This window comes from Oncorhynchus gorbuscha, linkage group LG15 (genome assembly GCF_021184085.1).
Source record: "Oncorhynchus gorbuscha isolate QuinsamMale2020 ecotype Even-year linkage group LG15, OgorEven_v1.0, whole genome shotgun sequence".
In the NCBI taxonomy this organism is placed as follows: domain Eukaryota; kingdom Metazoa; phylum Chordata; class Actinopteri; order Salmoniformes; family Salmonidae; genus Oncorhynchus; species Oncorhynchus gorbuscha.
In genome coordinates this window covers 33804678-33823017 of record NC_060187.1, presented here as the reverse complement: position 1 = coordinate 33823017, position 18340 = coordinate 33804678, and the positions used below count along the sequence as shown (strand labels likewise).

Here is an 18340-nt window from a genome sequence, read left to right as displayed (position 1 = left end):
CTCATTACCACCAGGTTGTCCTCCAGGTGTGAGCACAGAAATGTTTCTCACCCCCCTCAACCCTGCTGAGAGAACAGAGTCCCCTGGCCTAGCTCACACCTTCCCCTCAGGGTTTAGTGTTGATGTTCACTCACCAGGGTGTGAAAAGGCTCACCTCCACACTGTAGCTTCTGTTTATCACTCACTCACTCACACAACTGTAGCGTTTGGGGTGTACCTAGGCCTATTTACCAAAGATTTAGAAATCTTCTACAACAGTGTGTAAGATATTAATTTTATTGTGTGACAGAGAGATGACTTATCAAAGCCCAGATCTCAGGGGGCCTGTCAAGGACCTTGCACTTAAACAATGTTAAGTATGATGCAAATCTTTGACTTAAACATGAATTGAAATCCCTGTTACCTCCTGATGTCTAAATGTAACAGTAAAGAGTAAGAGTAAAGAGATCTAACTGTAAAGAGTACAGTGTCTATTATAGCTATTCACCCCCTTGGATTTATTCACAACGAACCTGCCATTTCTACTGGTAAAATGTCAATGCTCATCAGTGACCGAGAACATGACTTTGAGCCAATCACAGAAGTGACAAGGAACAAATAGGGAACTTTTCCTGGTGTAATCCACCCCCTTTTCATCAGAATTGTTCTGACTTTAACAATAAAGCTGCATGATACATCTTTTACATCTACCTAAGGAGTTTTTTGCTTGAAGAAGGATGTTTTTGTTAGGTTCAGTTTGAGAATGTGCACACTAACGGTAGCTTGCTAACTGAGCCAGGCAGTCATACACACTTCATATGAAAATAACGGGGTGGTAAGTGCAGCACAATGCACACAACACTAAATGCTTTACCCAGCTACTACAGTATCTAGCAAGATTAATAAATCATTTATTTCACTCTCCATGATCCCATACTGCCAGATTGCTTGCTAGCTAACGTTGGCTAAATGTTTAGCATTGCCATTTAGCACAACATAGATAGCTACTCCACTGACTCTGGACAGCTAACAGGCAGCTGCTTTGGAGATAAAACTGTTATATATTGAACAACAAAACATTAACTGCTGCCACTCTGGGCAGAGGTGTTAAGTACCGATCACTATCAGATTTCTCATTGTGTCTAAACCTTAAAGGTCCAATGAAGCCGTTTGGATCTCAATATTAAATCATTTCTGGGTACCAGTTAAGTACCTTTCAAAACACAAAAAGAAACAAAAATAGCTTCTTAGCAAAGAGCAATTTCTCAAGCAAGAATTTTAATTGGACTGTCTGGGAGGGAAAACTGAAAACTAGCTATTATTGGTAGAGAGATTTGGAACTATCTTTCTTATTGGTCTATTGTTAACTAATTTACAGCCAAAACTCCATCCCACCAAAACAGGCTGAAATTTCAGGCGGTCTTTTCAAACAACTTTTACACTAAGATGGCAGTGTCATCATTTTCACAATATTATTCCAACCTCATAGTGTGAAAATATATATACATTTCTGACCGCACTGGATTGAGTTTTGCACACATAGCTTGTGCAATATTTGCCCATTATTCTTTTCAACATTCTGTCAAGGTGATTATGGCTAGACAGCCATTTTTAAGTCCTCCATAGTTTTTCCAGCAGTTTAATTTAATTACATTTTTTATTTTACTAGGCAAGTCAGTTAAGAACAAATTCTTATTTTCAATGACGGACTAGGAACAGTGGGTTAACTGCCTGTTCAGGGGCAGAACGACAGACTTGTACCTTGTCAGCTCTGGGATTTGAACTTGCAACCTTCCGGCTACTAGTCCAATGCTCTAACCACTAGGCTACCCTGCCGCCCCTCAAAACTGTAACTTCCACTCAGGGATATTCACTGTCGTTTTGGTAAGCAAGTAGATCTGACCTTGTGTTGCAGGTTATTATCCTCCTAAATGGTGAATTCCTCCCTCAGTGTCTGTGTAAAGCAGACTGAAGCAGATTTTCCTCTTGGATTCTGCCTGTGCTTAGCTCCATCCAGTTTCTTTTCATCCTGAAAAACTCCCCAGTCTTTGTTGATGTCAAGCATACCCATACCATGATGCAGCCTCCACCATGCTTGAAAATGAGGAGGCAGTTTCTCAGTGGTATGTTGTGCTGGATTCGCCCCAAACATAAGGCTTTGCATTTATGCCCAAAAGTATTTCTTTACCGTATTTTTTATACTTCTTTTCACTCTGTCATTTGGCAAATTATTTTGGAGTCTCTGCAATGCTGTTGATCCATCCACCGCATTCTCCCGTCACAGCCATTGAACACCATACTCAGGGATGTCACCAATTGCCTCATGGTGACATCCCTGAGCAGTTTCCTTCCTGTCCTTCAGCTCAGTTCAAGACAATTCAATCAATCAATTCAATCAATCAAATGTATTTATAAATCCCTTTTACAGTGCTGTACAGAAACCCAGCCTAAAACCCCAAACAACAAGCAATGCAGGTGTAGAAGCATGGTGGCCAGGAAAAACTCCATAGAAAGGCCAGAACTTAGGAAGAAACCTGGCTGTGCCTGGTGGAGATTATAACAGAACATGGCTAAGATGTTCAAACGTTCATAGATGACCAGCAGGGTCAGATAATAATAATCACAGTGGTTGTAGACAATGTAGAGGGTGCAACAGGTCAGCACCTCAGGAGTAAATGTCAGTTGGCTTTTCATAACTGATCATTCAATTGTATCTTTAATGTGTCTGGGTGGTTTAATACATCATCAACAGTATAATTATTAACTTGACCATGCTTAAATGTCTACCAATCACTACCACTCTTTGAGGCTTTCGAAAAGTTTCCTGGTCTTTGTAGTTGAATCTGTGCTTGAAATGCAATACTTAACTGAGGGACCTTACAGATGTTGTATGTATGGAGGACAGAGGACAGGGTAGAGTCCTTATTATGTGATTTGTTAAGCCAAATTTGACTCCTGAATTAATTTAGGCTTGCCTATACACAGGGGGTGAATAGTTATGCAACGACTATATTTTTGTTATGAAAAATGTATTAATTTGTAAAAATGTGTAGAATATTCTTTTCACTTTGACATTATGGAGTATTTTATGCAGATCAATAACAAAATAAATCACAATTAAATATTTTTCAATCCCACTTTGTAACGCAACAAATTGTGAAATATATAAGAGTGAAGAGATCTAACCGTAACGAGTAGTGTAGATTCAGCCAGGTGGGGATGGGCTGGCCGTCAACTGTAGACAGAGTAATATCTGCTTGGCAGTGCAAGAAGACCAGAGACTGGATCAGGTTACCTCCCAGTCTCTCATGCTGCAGTGGAGCAGTCCATGTAGTTATACTGCACCCCTATGCTCCCATTGTCATTTTCCCAATTGAGTGTAGTGACGTGTACAGTGTCATTGGAGATATGACATCAGCCGGGCAGTGTTGACAAAGATCATCTCTCTAATGCAATGTTATCAAACCTAACAACCACTGAGCCATAGGAAAACACAAGGCTTCTGCTTCTGGCATTCTCTCTCTGTCAGCAACAATACGAATGTAAGCGAATGCCTCTATAGCCCACTGAGGAATCTGATGTTCTGTTCTGCCCAAATCAAATCATGGTTGTATTTTTCTCCTCTTTGTAATTTGCATTCAGCTTGGTGTCTAGAAATATTATGACAGTTGTATTCTTAAACGGTGTCTGGATACACTCATTGGATGATCACGCTTCATGGATAATGGTCTGGGAGCAGGTAATGATGGCTATTTCTGTGTTGTTACTCCGGAGGTAACCGACATCCTCATTGATTGACAGGGTCACACTGAGAGAGACAATTTGGGGTGTCTTGCCTCACCCCCAGATCTGACTTGTTTGGACAAGAGGCTTACATGGAGGTGGCAAAGTGTGCCTTCCGGGTGTCAGCCGCTCTCTGCTCAGCACCTACCACTCATACACATGTAATCACATTTCCCCATGGAGGGAGAGCCACAGAGGCAGGGGACAGAGGCCTCAGGGGCTGGCACTGGCACAGGCAGGCTCTTCATCAAGAATTTTCTATAGGCTCCGTCATGGATGTTGCACCCACACAAACCACACCAAAATGGTAAAACGCATATGTATAAATGACAAATATTCTATATTTATTGCAATGTTTTATTCATGTGTTATTTATTGTTTTGTTTTACCTTTCTCTGCTCAAGCTAATTTCCTAAAAAAAAAAACGGAGTAGAGAGAAAATAAAATGGTACGTCTGAACGTTTTTACTACGTGTTGCTGTGGATGTTGTGGCAGGAAGCGATCGATGCTGAGAGACGTGGTGAGAGCCCAGGTTGTGTTTACGCCAGGCCTGATGTGTGATAGATGGTGTGTAAAGGCTGAGATGTTCCTGACCTTGTGTGTCCAACTGTCCATCACTGCTTTGTTCAGTATTCTGGTCGATCAGTGGCTCTGACCTGAGGACCACAACACACAGGATCAGACAGCCAAGACTGTTGAACTGAAAATGACTCCACTAGATTTATTTGGTTTTAGGCCACATGTATCCCTGAATTAACCCCTATTTTAATGTCATTTTAAAATGTCACCAATTATATCAAGACATACAGTAAAGGAATCAAGCCTGTGTGTATGAAAGAGGAAGAGGGAAGGAGAAAAGAGAGAGAATGGAAGTGTGTGTGGAGATGTCTTCATTGCGAACTACAGTATGCCTCAATATCTAACACTGAAGTTTAATCATAGACATTGTGGAATATTTCCATGGTAACATGAAACGAGTAGCAATTTGGGTTCAGTAGCTAAGGATAGAGTCATTATCCTGACCTGATGCTGAGCCACCTATTTAAGTATTCATACTATGAATGAACAATTAAACCCAACAGATTGTTACCAAGTGGAGGAAAACAGCATGGTTCCAATATCTACACCCTTTGCTTCCCTTCTCCTGTTATCAATTTGTTTATATCAATTTGAGAGTTCCCTACAGCGGTTCATTAATAAAACGTGGCTGACGCATCATGTATCTAGGAATTGAAATCAAACAAATCAAAAGAATTAGGATGAAGTATGTTCCGTTCTGTTTGAGTAGGGAAGAACTGTATGTCAATTTCTAGAGATAACATTGGGTTCGGTTGTAAATAATATTTACCTATTACATATTATGGTTCACACATTAGGGCGTTATGTCTGGAGCAACATGCTTAAACACTGGTCTGTTTGACAGAGAAGCTTCTCTCTAACTGGGGTCCTTGAATAGAGGACTCTACTCCTCCAAAGTTGATGTCTTCTTGGTAGGGTCCCATCTGCTCTGATTGAGAGGCTGTGAAAATGAAAAGGGGGGTTTGAGGATTGTGCTTCCATACAAAGAGCCCTGGCCCCTGTTGGCAGCTGAGTGTTCTGGGCTGGGGCTGCCTGCATCACTGGCCCCCAGACATCCTCCTCCTCAGCCCCCCTCGATCCCTCCTTTCTCCTTTCTTTACTCTCAGACCATTCAGGATGCTCAGAGATGGGGGGTATGTGCTATGTAGACCATCAGGGGCAAAAATAATTGCTTAAGCATAATAAGTCACTGTCATTGCATTGGATAGTGCATGGTTAGGTGTAGTAGATGTATTAATGAGAGGAGGCCTCCTGGTGTATTTCACTGTTCTATTTGACTGATCTTGATGAAACACAGTGAGCACTGGATGCATGAAAAGGTGACTCAACCAAGCAAAGATTTTGATAAGCAACTGTGCTGCTTCTATTTGGCCTGTTTATTTGGATGCAGAGAATGCACTGTGTCTATCTGAAAAGCTTCGCTACATAGAATCTCCCCCTCCCCAAGGTCACTTGAAGCAGTGTCCCAGCTCTTATTCAGATATGGCTTATCTGGTTTTTTCACAAGCCTTCTGTTTTCAATGCAAAGAATAGGCCTTTCCGGAGAATGGCCGTCCGGCATGGTACCATCCCTCATTCAAGGCCCTTTGTGCTGCCCCATTTAAAGAAGCTGTCAAGTTCTCTGTGCAGTTGGCAGGGAAGGCCAAATCTACAGTGCCCCAGAAGTGGCAAAAAGGAAACTTTTTTGTTTGCCTGCCATCGTGAGGACAGAGTGAAGGAGGGATTTTAGCAACATGTAATTTACTCTTGGGGCTTTTTACTGTACATAGCTTTAGAGATGGTAATTTCTCCCTTTTTTGTTGTGAAAAGATAACCATCAATCAGTTGTCAATTGGTCAATTGCAGAAGTGGTGAAAAGAAAGGGGTTGAACGATCCCTTCTCTCTGGCTACCCTAGAGGATTCAGGAGCCCTGGAAAAACATGGCAGCTGGAGCAGAGCAGGGAGTGGATCAGTCACACAGGTACAGCAGCCATGGTAAGATCTCTCATCAGCCTTTTTTGCTCTTCACCTGCCTCTGTGGTTTTAACTTGGAATAATTCATACCTGTTTGAATATATGTTACACAACTGTAATGTTGATGTTAAATTAGCAAACATTTAAAGGTTCATTTGGATTATTATGTAAATGCCTGTACAAATATACTTTATTATTATTACTCAAATTATATTACAATTAAAATGCACATTGGTGCCAATGTTTCTGTATTTTTCCTGAAACATATTTCACATAGAAACACATTGTTTTGGTTGTTATTTTTTCAGGGGGATTTGTTCAAGTGTAAATTGTACTGTAACAAACACTCTTTTTTTATAGCAGTATAGTATTTTGTGATAGTCATCATTTTGAAAGCTAGCTAAGACTGGCTTATGTAGAAGTGTCTATTCAGGTCTGTTTCCAAAGCCCGTCTGAATCTCAACAACAACAAAACTCTGGTGAAGGGTGCAGCACAAGTGAAAACATCCTGACACCCCCGCACCCCCAGTCCAGTTACACCGATATTGATTTGGGTTTACGTCTGCTCCGTCCACCGCTCAATGAAAAGGATTACAGGCCTGCGAAAGGATGAGATATTATCAGTTTGTAATCCAGCCCATGGTTTCCTAGCTACCGTATTGTCTATTCTGTCCCGCAATGTGAAAAATGTTGAATATCAACAATGGGTTTCGGTGCTGTATTGTTGAGTTTTGTATGAACTAATCTTGCTTCACTAAAAAAGACCTACAGCTTGGACAAAAGTCTATAGCCAGTGCATTCCTAGCTCCCCTTACACTAAAGCAGGCTGAGGCAGAGGGGAAGACATGTTAGTCTTGTGCTCTTCTAGTTGCTAAAGCGCAGAGCTGCCGGGCTGTGGGAGTCATGAGGCGGCCCTGCTTCACTCAATATGGGCTCTGGGCTTAGGGGGAGACCACCATGGATGTGTCTGCAGGTCTAGGCCCTAAGAGCAGTGCGGGGAAAAGGTAAGCTGACTGCTACTACACAGCTGTTTCTCCTCTTGTATGCTGGTCTCTCTCTTCCTTTCTCCCTTTCCCTCTCTTTCTGCCTCTCCCTCTTCCTTTCTCCCTTTCCCTCTCTTTCTGCCTCTCCCTCTTCCTTTCTCCCTTTCCCTCTCTTTCTGCCTCTCCCTCTTCCTTTCTCCCTTTCCCTCTCTTTCTGCCTCTCCCTCCCTCCCTCTTTCTTTCTTTCTTTCTTTCTTTCTTTCTCTCTTTCTTTCTTTCTTTCTTTCTTTCTTTCTTTCTTTCTTTCTTTCTTTCTTTCTTTCTTTCTTTCTTTCTTTCTTTCTTTCTTTCTTTCTTTCTTTCTTTCTTTCTTTCTTTCTTTCTTTCTTTCTTTCTTTCTTTCTGGATCTTTGGCCCTGTGAGGAAATTTGTGCTCAGGTGCAAATGTATGTATGGAGTGTGTGGAACGACTAAAGACGAGCATGCTGGCTGTTTTGATTTGGAATGCAGACGATCAATAACCATACCTCCTGTGTTGGTGCAGGTCTAGGCAGAGTCGGGTAAGAGCAGCTCGTGGCAGGCAGGGTGTGTGGGTCTGTGTTACAGTATGTGCTCTCTCTTGCTCAGTTACTTCACTGCTGTTTATAGACTAGACTAGCACCTGGAGGGGGCGAGGGCGAGAGGGCTGCTCTATGCTGGTACCTTTTTCCTTTTGGATTGCAGGTGCTCTGTGCCTGCACCAGCACACATGTAAAATAGTTATGTCTCTCGCTGCACATTAATTTAAGTCAAAACAGATGTAATGTTACTTATTTATTTATTTATCCTTTCTTCAGCTGCTAGTATGCAGAGTGACAGACCATAGCCAGCCTGCCTGAATGGGGGTGGGCCACTTCTCACTTAGATGACACGAGGGAAGGTCGAATCGAACATGCAGCTTAAAATCATTTGTTGAAGCAAAAGACAGACTGAATTTCAGTTCCTCGGAAATCAAATTAATATAGTACATTTTTCGTATTATATGATGTGGTTATTACTGTGCTTTTGGGTATTGTTTATATATGACTGATGTACATATTACTTGTCAGTTATTAGTGTTTTTCTAACCACATCAAAGTTAATTTTGTGAGAGGATTGAGAGTATTGCGGTGTAAGCGTGTGATTCTAGTCATTCTAAATGGTGGTGTGTCAGTGAGGGGTGGAGGAAAGGAGAGGTGGAAGGAGGATGTATGTTTGAAGTAGGGTGATGGTGGGATAGAAGGGAGGCTTGGTTCTCCTCTCGGCTGTGCTCGCTGGAGAGTGGGCTTCAGTGGAGTCGGCATCCACGGAAACAAGAATTGAAGGGAGGACTGAGACAGTCTTGGTTGGCTTAACCACACACACACACACACACACACACACACACACACACACACACACACACACACACACACACACACACACACACACACACACACACACACACACACACACACACACACACACACACACACACACACACACACACACACACACACACACACACACACACACGTGTGACTCACTTCCTTGAGTCATTTTCAATCCACTGCCCCGTACGGTGCTGGAGCATGAAGTTTTCCCCTTCCTTGCCCATCATTGTCAGACAATTATAGGGTGGAATTGAACTGGAAAATCTGGTACAATCTAGCAATTAGTACAAAGGGTTTCCAGTGTAGTGTAAAGGAGCCCTTGCGGCTAGAAAAAATGGCCCTGACTGGGCACGGACAGTGTATTTTAGTGCTGCTTGGATACACCGTAAAGATGCTGCCTCCTACCCCTACAGGTCTGAGCAGCAGAGTACCACATTACAGGGCTCCTTTCTTAGGACTCCTTTGTGTATGTGTGTATTTTTTTCCTGCCTCTGTCTCTTCATCATCCATTTCAGCCATTATGTGCACTCAGTGAGAGTACATGCTAACAGAAGACCAAGTTGTCGGCAGTGCAAGCAAGTGACATTTTTAAAAGAGAATAACTGTTAATGTGGTCTGGTGATGGTAAGCCTGGTGGACAGTGGATGTGCTCTCCATTATGTTCCACGTATGTTTCGGTCCAAAAAGCACATCTGTTTCCATGCCTGGTGTTTTAGGGTGGACATTAAGTTGCTAATGGGGACTGATGGGTGTAGTGGAGGGAGATGAGTAGTTATGAAAACATATGGCTGCTGGCAACAGCTCCACTCACTCAAACTTTTCAACTCTAAAAGCAGCAGAAGTGGATTTTGTGCTACATTACAATTAACCCATAGCAATGCAGCATTTTTTCTTTTTCATATAGGCTATGACAATTTCTAAGCATTTTCCAATCAAGAGGACACATGTTTTAAACAGACGCACTGTGTCAATAAACCAGTCGGCTATCAACATCATACACTGTGATTTAATTCCGTGGCTTATTATACAGATACGTTTGCCTTCAACAAATATTATTGTTATGTTTCATGTAGTTACTATTGCAGTTATTCTTTTATTATGGTAATTGAAGGGTATTACGTTCTTAGGTTCTGGAGTTTAGGAATTTCTAGTCAGTTGTTTTCTGATTCAGAATCTCAGTGGTGCTTTTGATCAGCTTTAACATGTGACAGATCCACTTTGATCACAGGAATTGAGTTTATTGGCAAGGAGACATCAAAACAACTTTACTAATCTTGTGTAGATGCCAAGCCCATTGAGGTCTTATGAAAAGAAAAATACCTTCTTTTTGGGCATGTTTATAGTCGTTTATGCTGAAGTAGCAAGCAACTCTTCCCCAGCTGGGATAGAAAATATTTTCAGTTATTTTGTTTACCTGGGTTGTATCGCACACTCTTATATCAAACGATGGCTAAAAAGTTGAGACTACTGTGAGTAACTTTGTGCTGTCCATGATGACAGTCTGATGACGATATAGTGAGAGTTACACACGGATGACTGACTATCTGCCCTACAGTCGACTAGCTACTCCAGTGCTAATGAAGGTAGTGGCAGGTCAGAAAACAATGGGTGCAGGCTGGGCAGCCTCACAAATGCTCTGTGTGCTGCTTGCATGCCCCTCATCCAGGAAGCCCCCCAGCCCACCCTCTCCTCTCTCCTTCCTCTCCTCTCGCCGGGCGCAGCTCTCCTCATCCAGGCCTAGCCTCGCAGGAGCTGCTGCCTTTTGTTTTCTGCAGCTTTGTGTTCATCCTCCTCACACTCTTCTCTCCTCTTAAGCCCCGCTGAACTGAGACTGCCAAATTAGCTATTCAATAAGTGCAATTTGCGGTGGGGCTTTTTGTGATGTGAACATCTATCCTCGAGGTTGAGAGCGCAAATCCCCCTCATTGCGTCGCGCTCCTCTCCCTCTCTGGACAGGCAGAGAGAAAATCTAATCTCCAGCAGCGGCTCTGACCCTGGCTCACACCGGCCATCGGCAGCTTCCGACAGCCGCCACATCCCAACAAGGAATTTACTCTACATTAACATTGGAGGAATTAAGCCTCTTTCACCCCTCAGTCCACAAAGAGCACCACAGCAGCCTCTCCACATGAAGCGCCAAATGCTCGTGTGATGTCTGATCTCGCAGATCAGTGAATCGCTATCCCAATTGTTGGAAAACTAATCATGGAAGTGTGTGCTCCTGGAAGAAAGTAGGGAGATACATGAACAGTCAAAACAACTTGTCCAAGTGGAAATGTGTGCCGTTTATGTTTTTTTCACGTTTTTTTTTCACGGTTCCAAACCTAAATACATGTGACTGGTAAAGTTGACAAATAAAACAATTTCCTCAGTTTGGACTAGTTTCCATTTCATGCTGGGAATGTCAGAGAGGGGATTGTTTTTCCCGGTAGTGGACAATACAGTGTTTAGACATGATCTGTATGTGGCAGACCTGCACACCCAGCCAGCCAGGCCCAGCAGCTCATGGGCGTCATAGGAATTCAGCTTGCATGTTGGTCAGTACTTGAAACTGTTCCCTGTTCAAAAACGGGATATGAGGGAAATAAGATTAGAGGGAAATCAAATGGCCAGTTCGATGAACAATAACACTTTTTGAATAGCAGATTTTGTCTGCCGCTATCTGTCCTGAGATAACACTGATGATTGAAATGTGGGATTTTACTGTCAGTGTAAATCTCTTTCAATATGCAGAAAGTCAAACACACGTGACGTGTGTGTTTGTGTGCTTGAGTGTGTGTGTGTGTGCATCTGTCTACCTGCCTTTGTGTGTATGTGTGTGTGTGTGCATCTGTCTACCTGCCTTTGTGTGTGTGTGTGTGTGTGCATCTGTCTACCTGCCTTTGTGTGTGTGTGTGTGTGTGTGTGTGTGTGTGTGTGTGTGTGTGTGTGTGTGTGTGTGTGTGTGTGTGTGTGTGTGTGTGTGTGTGTGTGTGTGTGTGTGTGTGTGTGTGTGTGTGTGTGTGTGTGTGTGTGTGTGTGTGTGTGTGTGTGTGTGTGTGGGTGTGCATGACTGTTGGTGTGCTATGCTGCATGTTGGATTACTGAAATTCCTGGACAGTCCAGAGGGACCCTTGTAGTTCTGTCCGGTCTGTCCCCAGGGGATGGATGGCAGGCAAGAAGACCAGACAGGGTGTTCCCAGAGACTGAAGGTCCACAGCAGGGAGGACACTTCTCCTTTCCCACATGGAAAAAGGGTGGCTGTGCTGCTCACATCACAAAGGGCTGGACTGTCTCAAAAGAAAGATCAATGGCTTTTCAATTTTCAACTTCTGATGGAGTTTTGGGGAATTTCAGCTCGGTCAGATCTTTCCCATGGTTGGAGAGACATAAGGGAATAAAATCTTTACGAGCTATTCAGCTGTTTTGCAGTTGCCTCCTCAAAATGAAATATTTTGTTTGATTCTGTTATACCACGTCATAATTACCAATTTGGATGATATTAAGCCAGTCAATGAAACACGTTACAATGGGACTGTAGTTCGGACCGCTGTGGATTGAAAAGGCGTGGAAGACCTCTGCTGTCACCATCTCTTATAGAAACCTATGTATGGCTTGAGGGTGTCAGGTGTCATTGGCTGTGTGCTGATATGTGTGTTGGAGAAGATGTGGTGCAGAGCTGAGAAGAGTCTTATTAGCCCACAGAACACACTATCCCAACACTAGCCCTCTCTCTGGGGCCAGATGAGTCTCCACCTCTCACATGCTGGGGCCAGAGAGTCTCCACCACTCACAGACTGGGGCCAGAAGAGTCTCCACCACTCACAGACTGGGGCCAGAAGTCTCCATCACTCACAGACTGAGACCAGAAGAGTCTCCACCACTCACAGACTGGGGCCAGAAAAGTCTCCACCACTCACAGACTGGGGCCAGAAGAGTCTCCACCACTCACAGACTGGGGCCAGAAGAGTCTCCACCACTCACAGTCTGAGGGCAGAGAGGTCTCCACCCCTCACAGTCTGGGGCCAGAAGAGTCTCCACCACTCACAGTCTGGGGCCAGAGAGGTCTCCACCCCTCACAGTCTGGGGCCAGAGGAGTCTCCGCCACTCACAGACTGAGACCAGAAGAGTCTCCACCACTCACAGACTGGGGCCAGAAAAGTCTCCACCACTCACAGACTGGGGCCAGAAGAGTCTCCACCACCCACAGTCTGGGGGCAGAGAGGTCTCCACCCCTCACAGTCTGGGGCCAGATGAGTCTCCACCTCTCACATGATGGATCCAGAGGAGTTTCCACCACTCACAGTCTGGGGCCAGATGAGTCTCCACCTCTCACATGATGGATCCAGAGGAGTCTCCACCACTCACAGTCTGGGGCCAGATGAGTCTCCACCTCTCACATGATGGATCCAGAGGAGTCTCCACCACTCACAGTCTGGGGCCAAATGAGTCTCCACCTCTCACATGATGGATCCAGAGGAGTCTCCACCACTCACAGACTGGGACCAGAAGAGTCTCCACCACCCACAGTCTGGGGGCAGAGAGGTCTCCACCCCTCACAGTCTGGGGCCAGATGAGTCTCCACCTCTCACATGATGGATCCAGAGGAGTCTCCACCCCTCACAGTCTGGGGCCAGATGAGTCTCCACCTCTCACATGATGGATCCAGAGGAGTCTCCACCCCTCACAGTCTGGGGCCAGATGAGTCTCCACCTCTCACATGATGGATCCAGAGGAGTCTCCACCCCTCACAGTCTGGGGCCAGATGAGTCTCCACCTCTCACATGATGGATCCAGAGGAGTCTCCACCCCTCACAGTCTGGGGCCAGATGAGTCTCCACCTCTCACATGATGGATCCAGAGGAGTCTCCACCACTCACAGACTGGGACCAGAGGAGTCTCCATCTACCGCAGGCTGGTAAGAAGTGAAGCCACCGTGGGGCACTGAGAAAACGAGAGCAATTACCACCACAAAAACACGGTTATTTGGATATTGAATGGAAGTCAGTGAGGTGCAGGCAGGGGCTAAGATACGGAGCTCAATATTACAAAAGAAAAGGCAATGGGGAGGCTGGCTTGCTTGACTGAGACTGGCCCCCTGACTGTGGAGAAGACCTGGCCACCCTTACCTCTGACATGGTTCCATCTGATATCATGTAAACCCATAGTAATGTCACATTGTCATTGCTAAATGGAAACATTGTTGAAGATTTGTAATGGATAGTTGAAATCACAAGGCACATCTAGTGTGAATCAAACTTTTTTAAAGTTAGCTATTAGGATAAGTAATTACCCTAGTCTCTATTATAGGTAAATTCCCTCCTGTATAGAGTGAAAATTATTTAATTTGGGTACAGATGTGATTTATTGCCTCATTTGAGTTGGCTGAAAATGACAGGAAACGGTAGCAAGTCACAGCTCGCACTTGACGTTCATGAAGCAGTGATTGTGTATCCAGCTGAATCGAAAATCAATCTGCTTCTACATCTGCCATCTTGAGGGTTAAGGGACACAGATGGCCCCATCGCTGGCATCCCACCAAAGCCTGGTGTTAATCGGATGCCAAGGCTGAAGAGGGAAAGTTTGAATCCTCCCTCATTCCTTCGTTAAGATCTCAGGTCCCTCTGCCACCAGATGTGACAGATCTCATGTTGTTGCAATCTGTGTTTAATCACGCATCATTGACAAATGTGACGCTCCTATGGAAGGGCTGAATAGGAAATTAAAGCATTTTAGATAACGTTCATAATTGACTAAATCGTTTAAGCCTCCAGATCACATGTATAATCTCTGCCTCACATGACCGTGCTGAAACGGAGTGCCGTGTTTGATCATTAATGATTTGGATACTTTAAATACTAATCACATTTCCAGTTAAGTTTGTTTTGGGTCTTTGGTTCAGAGCGATGCTCCCTCAAGACTTGACTGGGAAAATAGAATGTTGACCATGACAGTCCATCTTTGGGCTTAATTCCATTTAAGTGATAATTGGTCTTTCAGAATTCATCTCTTGGCGATGATGATAAACTCTGAGGGCCAGTCAGTCTATGTCCATCCACTTTTCTCTCTACACTCTGCAGTAAATGATATACTTTCTGCTGTAAATAAGGGACTAGTTCCCCATTGAAATGTGAAAGCATATTAGTGTTATCCATCCCCTTCAGGGTATTGGGCTTTTATGACCCCAGATCGTCACTGTTGATAATATGAAGTGGAATTCTCCTCTCATATCAGTCATAAAGTGGCTCTAAATGCTAACATGTATGAATATGGAAATATTGCGTATGGAAATCTCCTATTTTACAAAAAGAAAGGCTAATCCTCAAAGATCTTGAACTTAAAATGCATCTCATTGGAGCACCCTGCTTGGTCCCCATTTCTTTCCTTCAAAAGATAGATATGATGAAAATTACAAGACTCGAGTTTGATCTTAAATGAATTCTACTCAGGGTATAAGGAGCACCTTCGTTGCTACAGTAGGTGTTTTCTCTCTGTTTACGTACTCCAGTATCAGGGACTTATGAATGAATAGAGCTCAAAGTTGAGGTTTTCAGTCTATAGCAATTCTCCCATGCTCTGTACCGTGTACCATGTCTTGCCTGTGGTGTTCCAGCACTGCACACACTCTTTATCACATATAATTATTTAGAACTGAATGATTAATAAGAATGATTATGATTGAGAACCATCGGATGAAAAGAATACCATATACACTGACTGCATGAAACATACATTCCAATACATAGACATAGACTGACCAAGTGAAAGCTATGATCCCTTATTGATGTCACTTGTTAAATCCACTTCAATCAGTGTAGATGAAGGGGAGGAGACAGGTTAAAGAAGGATTGTTAAGCCTTGAGACAATTGAGACATGAATTGTGTATGTGTACCATTCAGAGGGTGAATGGGCAAGACAACATTTTGAGTAGGTGCCAGGCGCACCGTGTCAAGAACGGCAATGCTGCTGGGTTTTTCACGCTCAACAGTTTCCCGTGTGTATCAAGAATGGTCCACCACCCAAAGGACATCCAGCCAACTTGACACAACTGTATGAAGCATTGGAGTCCACATGGGTCAGCATCCCTGTGGAACGCTTCCGACACCTTGTAGAGTCCATGCCCCGACGAATTGAGGCTGTTCTGAGGGAAACTCTTCTGACTGAGCGCAACTCAATATTATGAAGGTGTTCTTAATGTTTTGTACACTCACTGTATGTTCTGCATAGGCGACACGAAACTATTTTTCACAGTGCCATGTGGCTTGTTGTTTATTTACTCCAACACTCTTTTATTCTGCAACTCGCTTTAGTCCTCTCTATCTGTTACCTCTTTATGGAGCTCAAAGCTTTTCATCTTTCGGGATTTTGTCAATGGATTAATTAGTTTACAAACACAGTGTGTGTTTATACAAAATTCATCAGGCAGAAACGATAGCTTCTCCCGTGGGAGGTAAATTAGCAAAGTTATTATTTATTTTATTCTTATCTGGTAATTTAATTGCTGCTATTGTCTCATTAGGAGGAGGCACTAATGAATGATAAGAGAAGTTGAAGTGAAATTGTAAGTTTTTGCTCAGTTTGCTTTGAAAGGTCTCAGTTTGAAGACGGGCTTTTATCAGATCTCTGCCGGTGCAAGAACTGAAAGCACTGTTAAACAGTAAAGACAATATTTGCCAAATGCTGCCTTTGCTGTTTTACAGATAATTCTCAAATGCCTCTGCAAATTATCAAAATTTAATTAGCAATATAAATGCCAGAAGGAGCACATTATGTGCAATTGTCTTGCTATCTTTCCAGAAATGAGTCTTTGAAAATGAATTTGCTGTATTAATCATCTTCAAAATATTTTTGATCACTGAATTAATAGTTTCCATTCTGTGTTTTTTTAAGGTATTCATTGACATAGGTGATTGCCTCTTAATTACCAGTGCAACCTCCTCCTATTCACTCCTATTAATTCATGTTTTCTGGCACAGTCCCAAAAGGCAGCCTTGCCCTATATCTTCTAATTACTTCTGTAATTGAATTTGCTCACTGTTTCTGGGCTATTTTTTTTGAAGTGCCTGTTTGTTCCAAGGGTTTATTGTGTCTTTGTGTGACAGCCTTCTGCAGACAGAACATGCATAGCCCTCTTTTCTCATTTCTCATTAATTTTCCAGAGCTCTAGTTCCCCCCTCTCTCTCTCTCTCCCTCTCTCTCTCTCTCTCCCTCTTTCTTTCTTTCTTTCTTTATTACTTGCACCTTCCAACACCAGACATATGATGGTTTAGTGAAACAGGAGGGAAATTATTTAATTAGGAATGTGGAAACAATTACCCTGATTTCCTCTCGTCCAGTTATTAGTACTGTATACCTCACCAGATTTGTGAACCAACAAATCCTCCAAAATGTTTCTTTGTCACTGGAGACACTTATACACTTCCGGTAGTCGCTCAGGGTTGGTAAATGGAAAGGCTTTATACTATTCCAGAAATGTGTCCACATAAAGCCATAAATCACATTAGTTACCTTGGGCCTTTCAGAGAAGAAGTGAAAATGATCAGGAATGGCTATAGGAAATGTGAATGTAACCTTGATATGTTCAAACAGACACTCATGAGGAGCCTCTGCAAAGCTATGTGGACACTGTTCTCTCAGTGCATCAGCGATTCATTGAAATACATATTGCATAACGATAGAAACTAACAGAAGGAGCATTGAGGATGCCAGAGGGCTGAGGGTCCAGCACAGCCCTTGTGTTGTGTCCCTGTGAGTGGGGCTGAGTAGACTCACCGACCGTCCCCTGTGCCTCTTATCTTCCTGGTCCTATTGAGGCCAGCCGACCGACCAACCGGCAGTTCCCTGATGGGCCTGGAGGGCTCATTGTCCTCGTGTCAGGGGCCATTATCCCATCGCTTCGTCCGAAGAAATTCTTCCCCAGGCCTGACAGTGTGTCTTTGAAAAAACTTTCCCTCACTCCTATTGATTTATCTTCCCATCCGGCTCCTATCTCGCCTGCCTTTTGTTTCCTTATCGTTGCTTCAGGTTATTATGTGCAAAGTATTGACAGGAGCAGGAGGCCGTAGTCGATGGAGAGCTAATACATCCGTAATCCCGCCTTTGTTACGGAGGAATGTTTCACTCGGGTCTCCGATGGGGAGAGAGGTGCAAAGCTGTTGATCCCTTTTTATTTGTTGGGAAGCCCATCCATCAATCAAACTGGAGACCATCTGACTGCTGAATGACATGGGGACTCGGCTGAAGAAATTTGATAACAGCAGTATTGTCAGAAGGCTCCCCCCTCACTCTCTTCGATAAGAAATACATTTGACTGGAGCAGATAAGCACATGACGAGTAAAGCCTTTAAGAGAGTAGGTGACACAGATGCCACAAGAGTTTTTTTTTTTCTCAAGAGCTTTGGTGTAAATTATACTTTTGGCAAACAACACAAGAAATACAGATTCACAGTGTGTTGTTTGTGATAGTGCTGGATATGCTTGGATTCTTTAATAAGGTTCCCGATAGTACAGCAACCCCTATTGATACGTGGCATTTTGAGCAGAACTCTGGGAAGGTGAAAAGAGTAATAGGCTTAGTGCTGTGCCACGTTGTCATGCTCTGTGAGAACCATTGTTCTGAATGGCATGAGTATACCAGTATGTTGTGTGTCTTACCAGCTACTATATAGAGGACATCCACTTAAAATCAAAC

At 43.5% G+C, this 18340-nt stretch overlaps 1 long non-coding RNA gene across 1 annotated transcript in view; it reads left to right on the top strand.

The window, feature by feature from the left end:
* The first annotated feature begins 7106 nt into the window (after positions 1 to 7106).
* Positions 7107 to 18340, top strand: part of LOC123996972 — a 55928-nt gene continuing 44694 nt past the window's right edge. The window contains exon 1 of the long non-coding RNA XR_006832061.1: positions 7107 to 7299. This is a non-coding gene — a long non-coding RNA (uncharacterized LOC123996972). The remainder of the gene's footprint in view (positions 7300 to 18340) is intronic.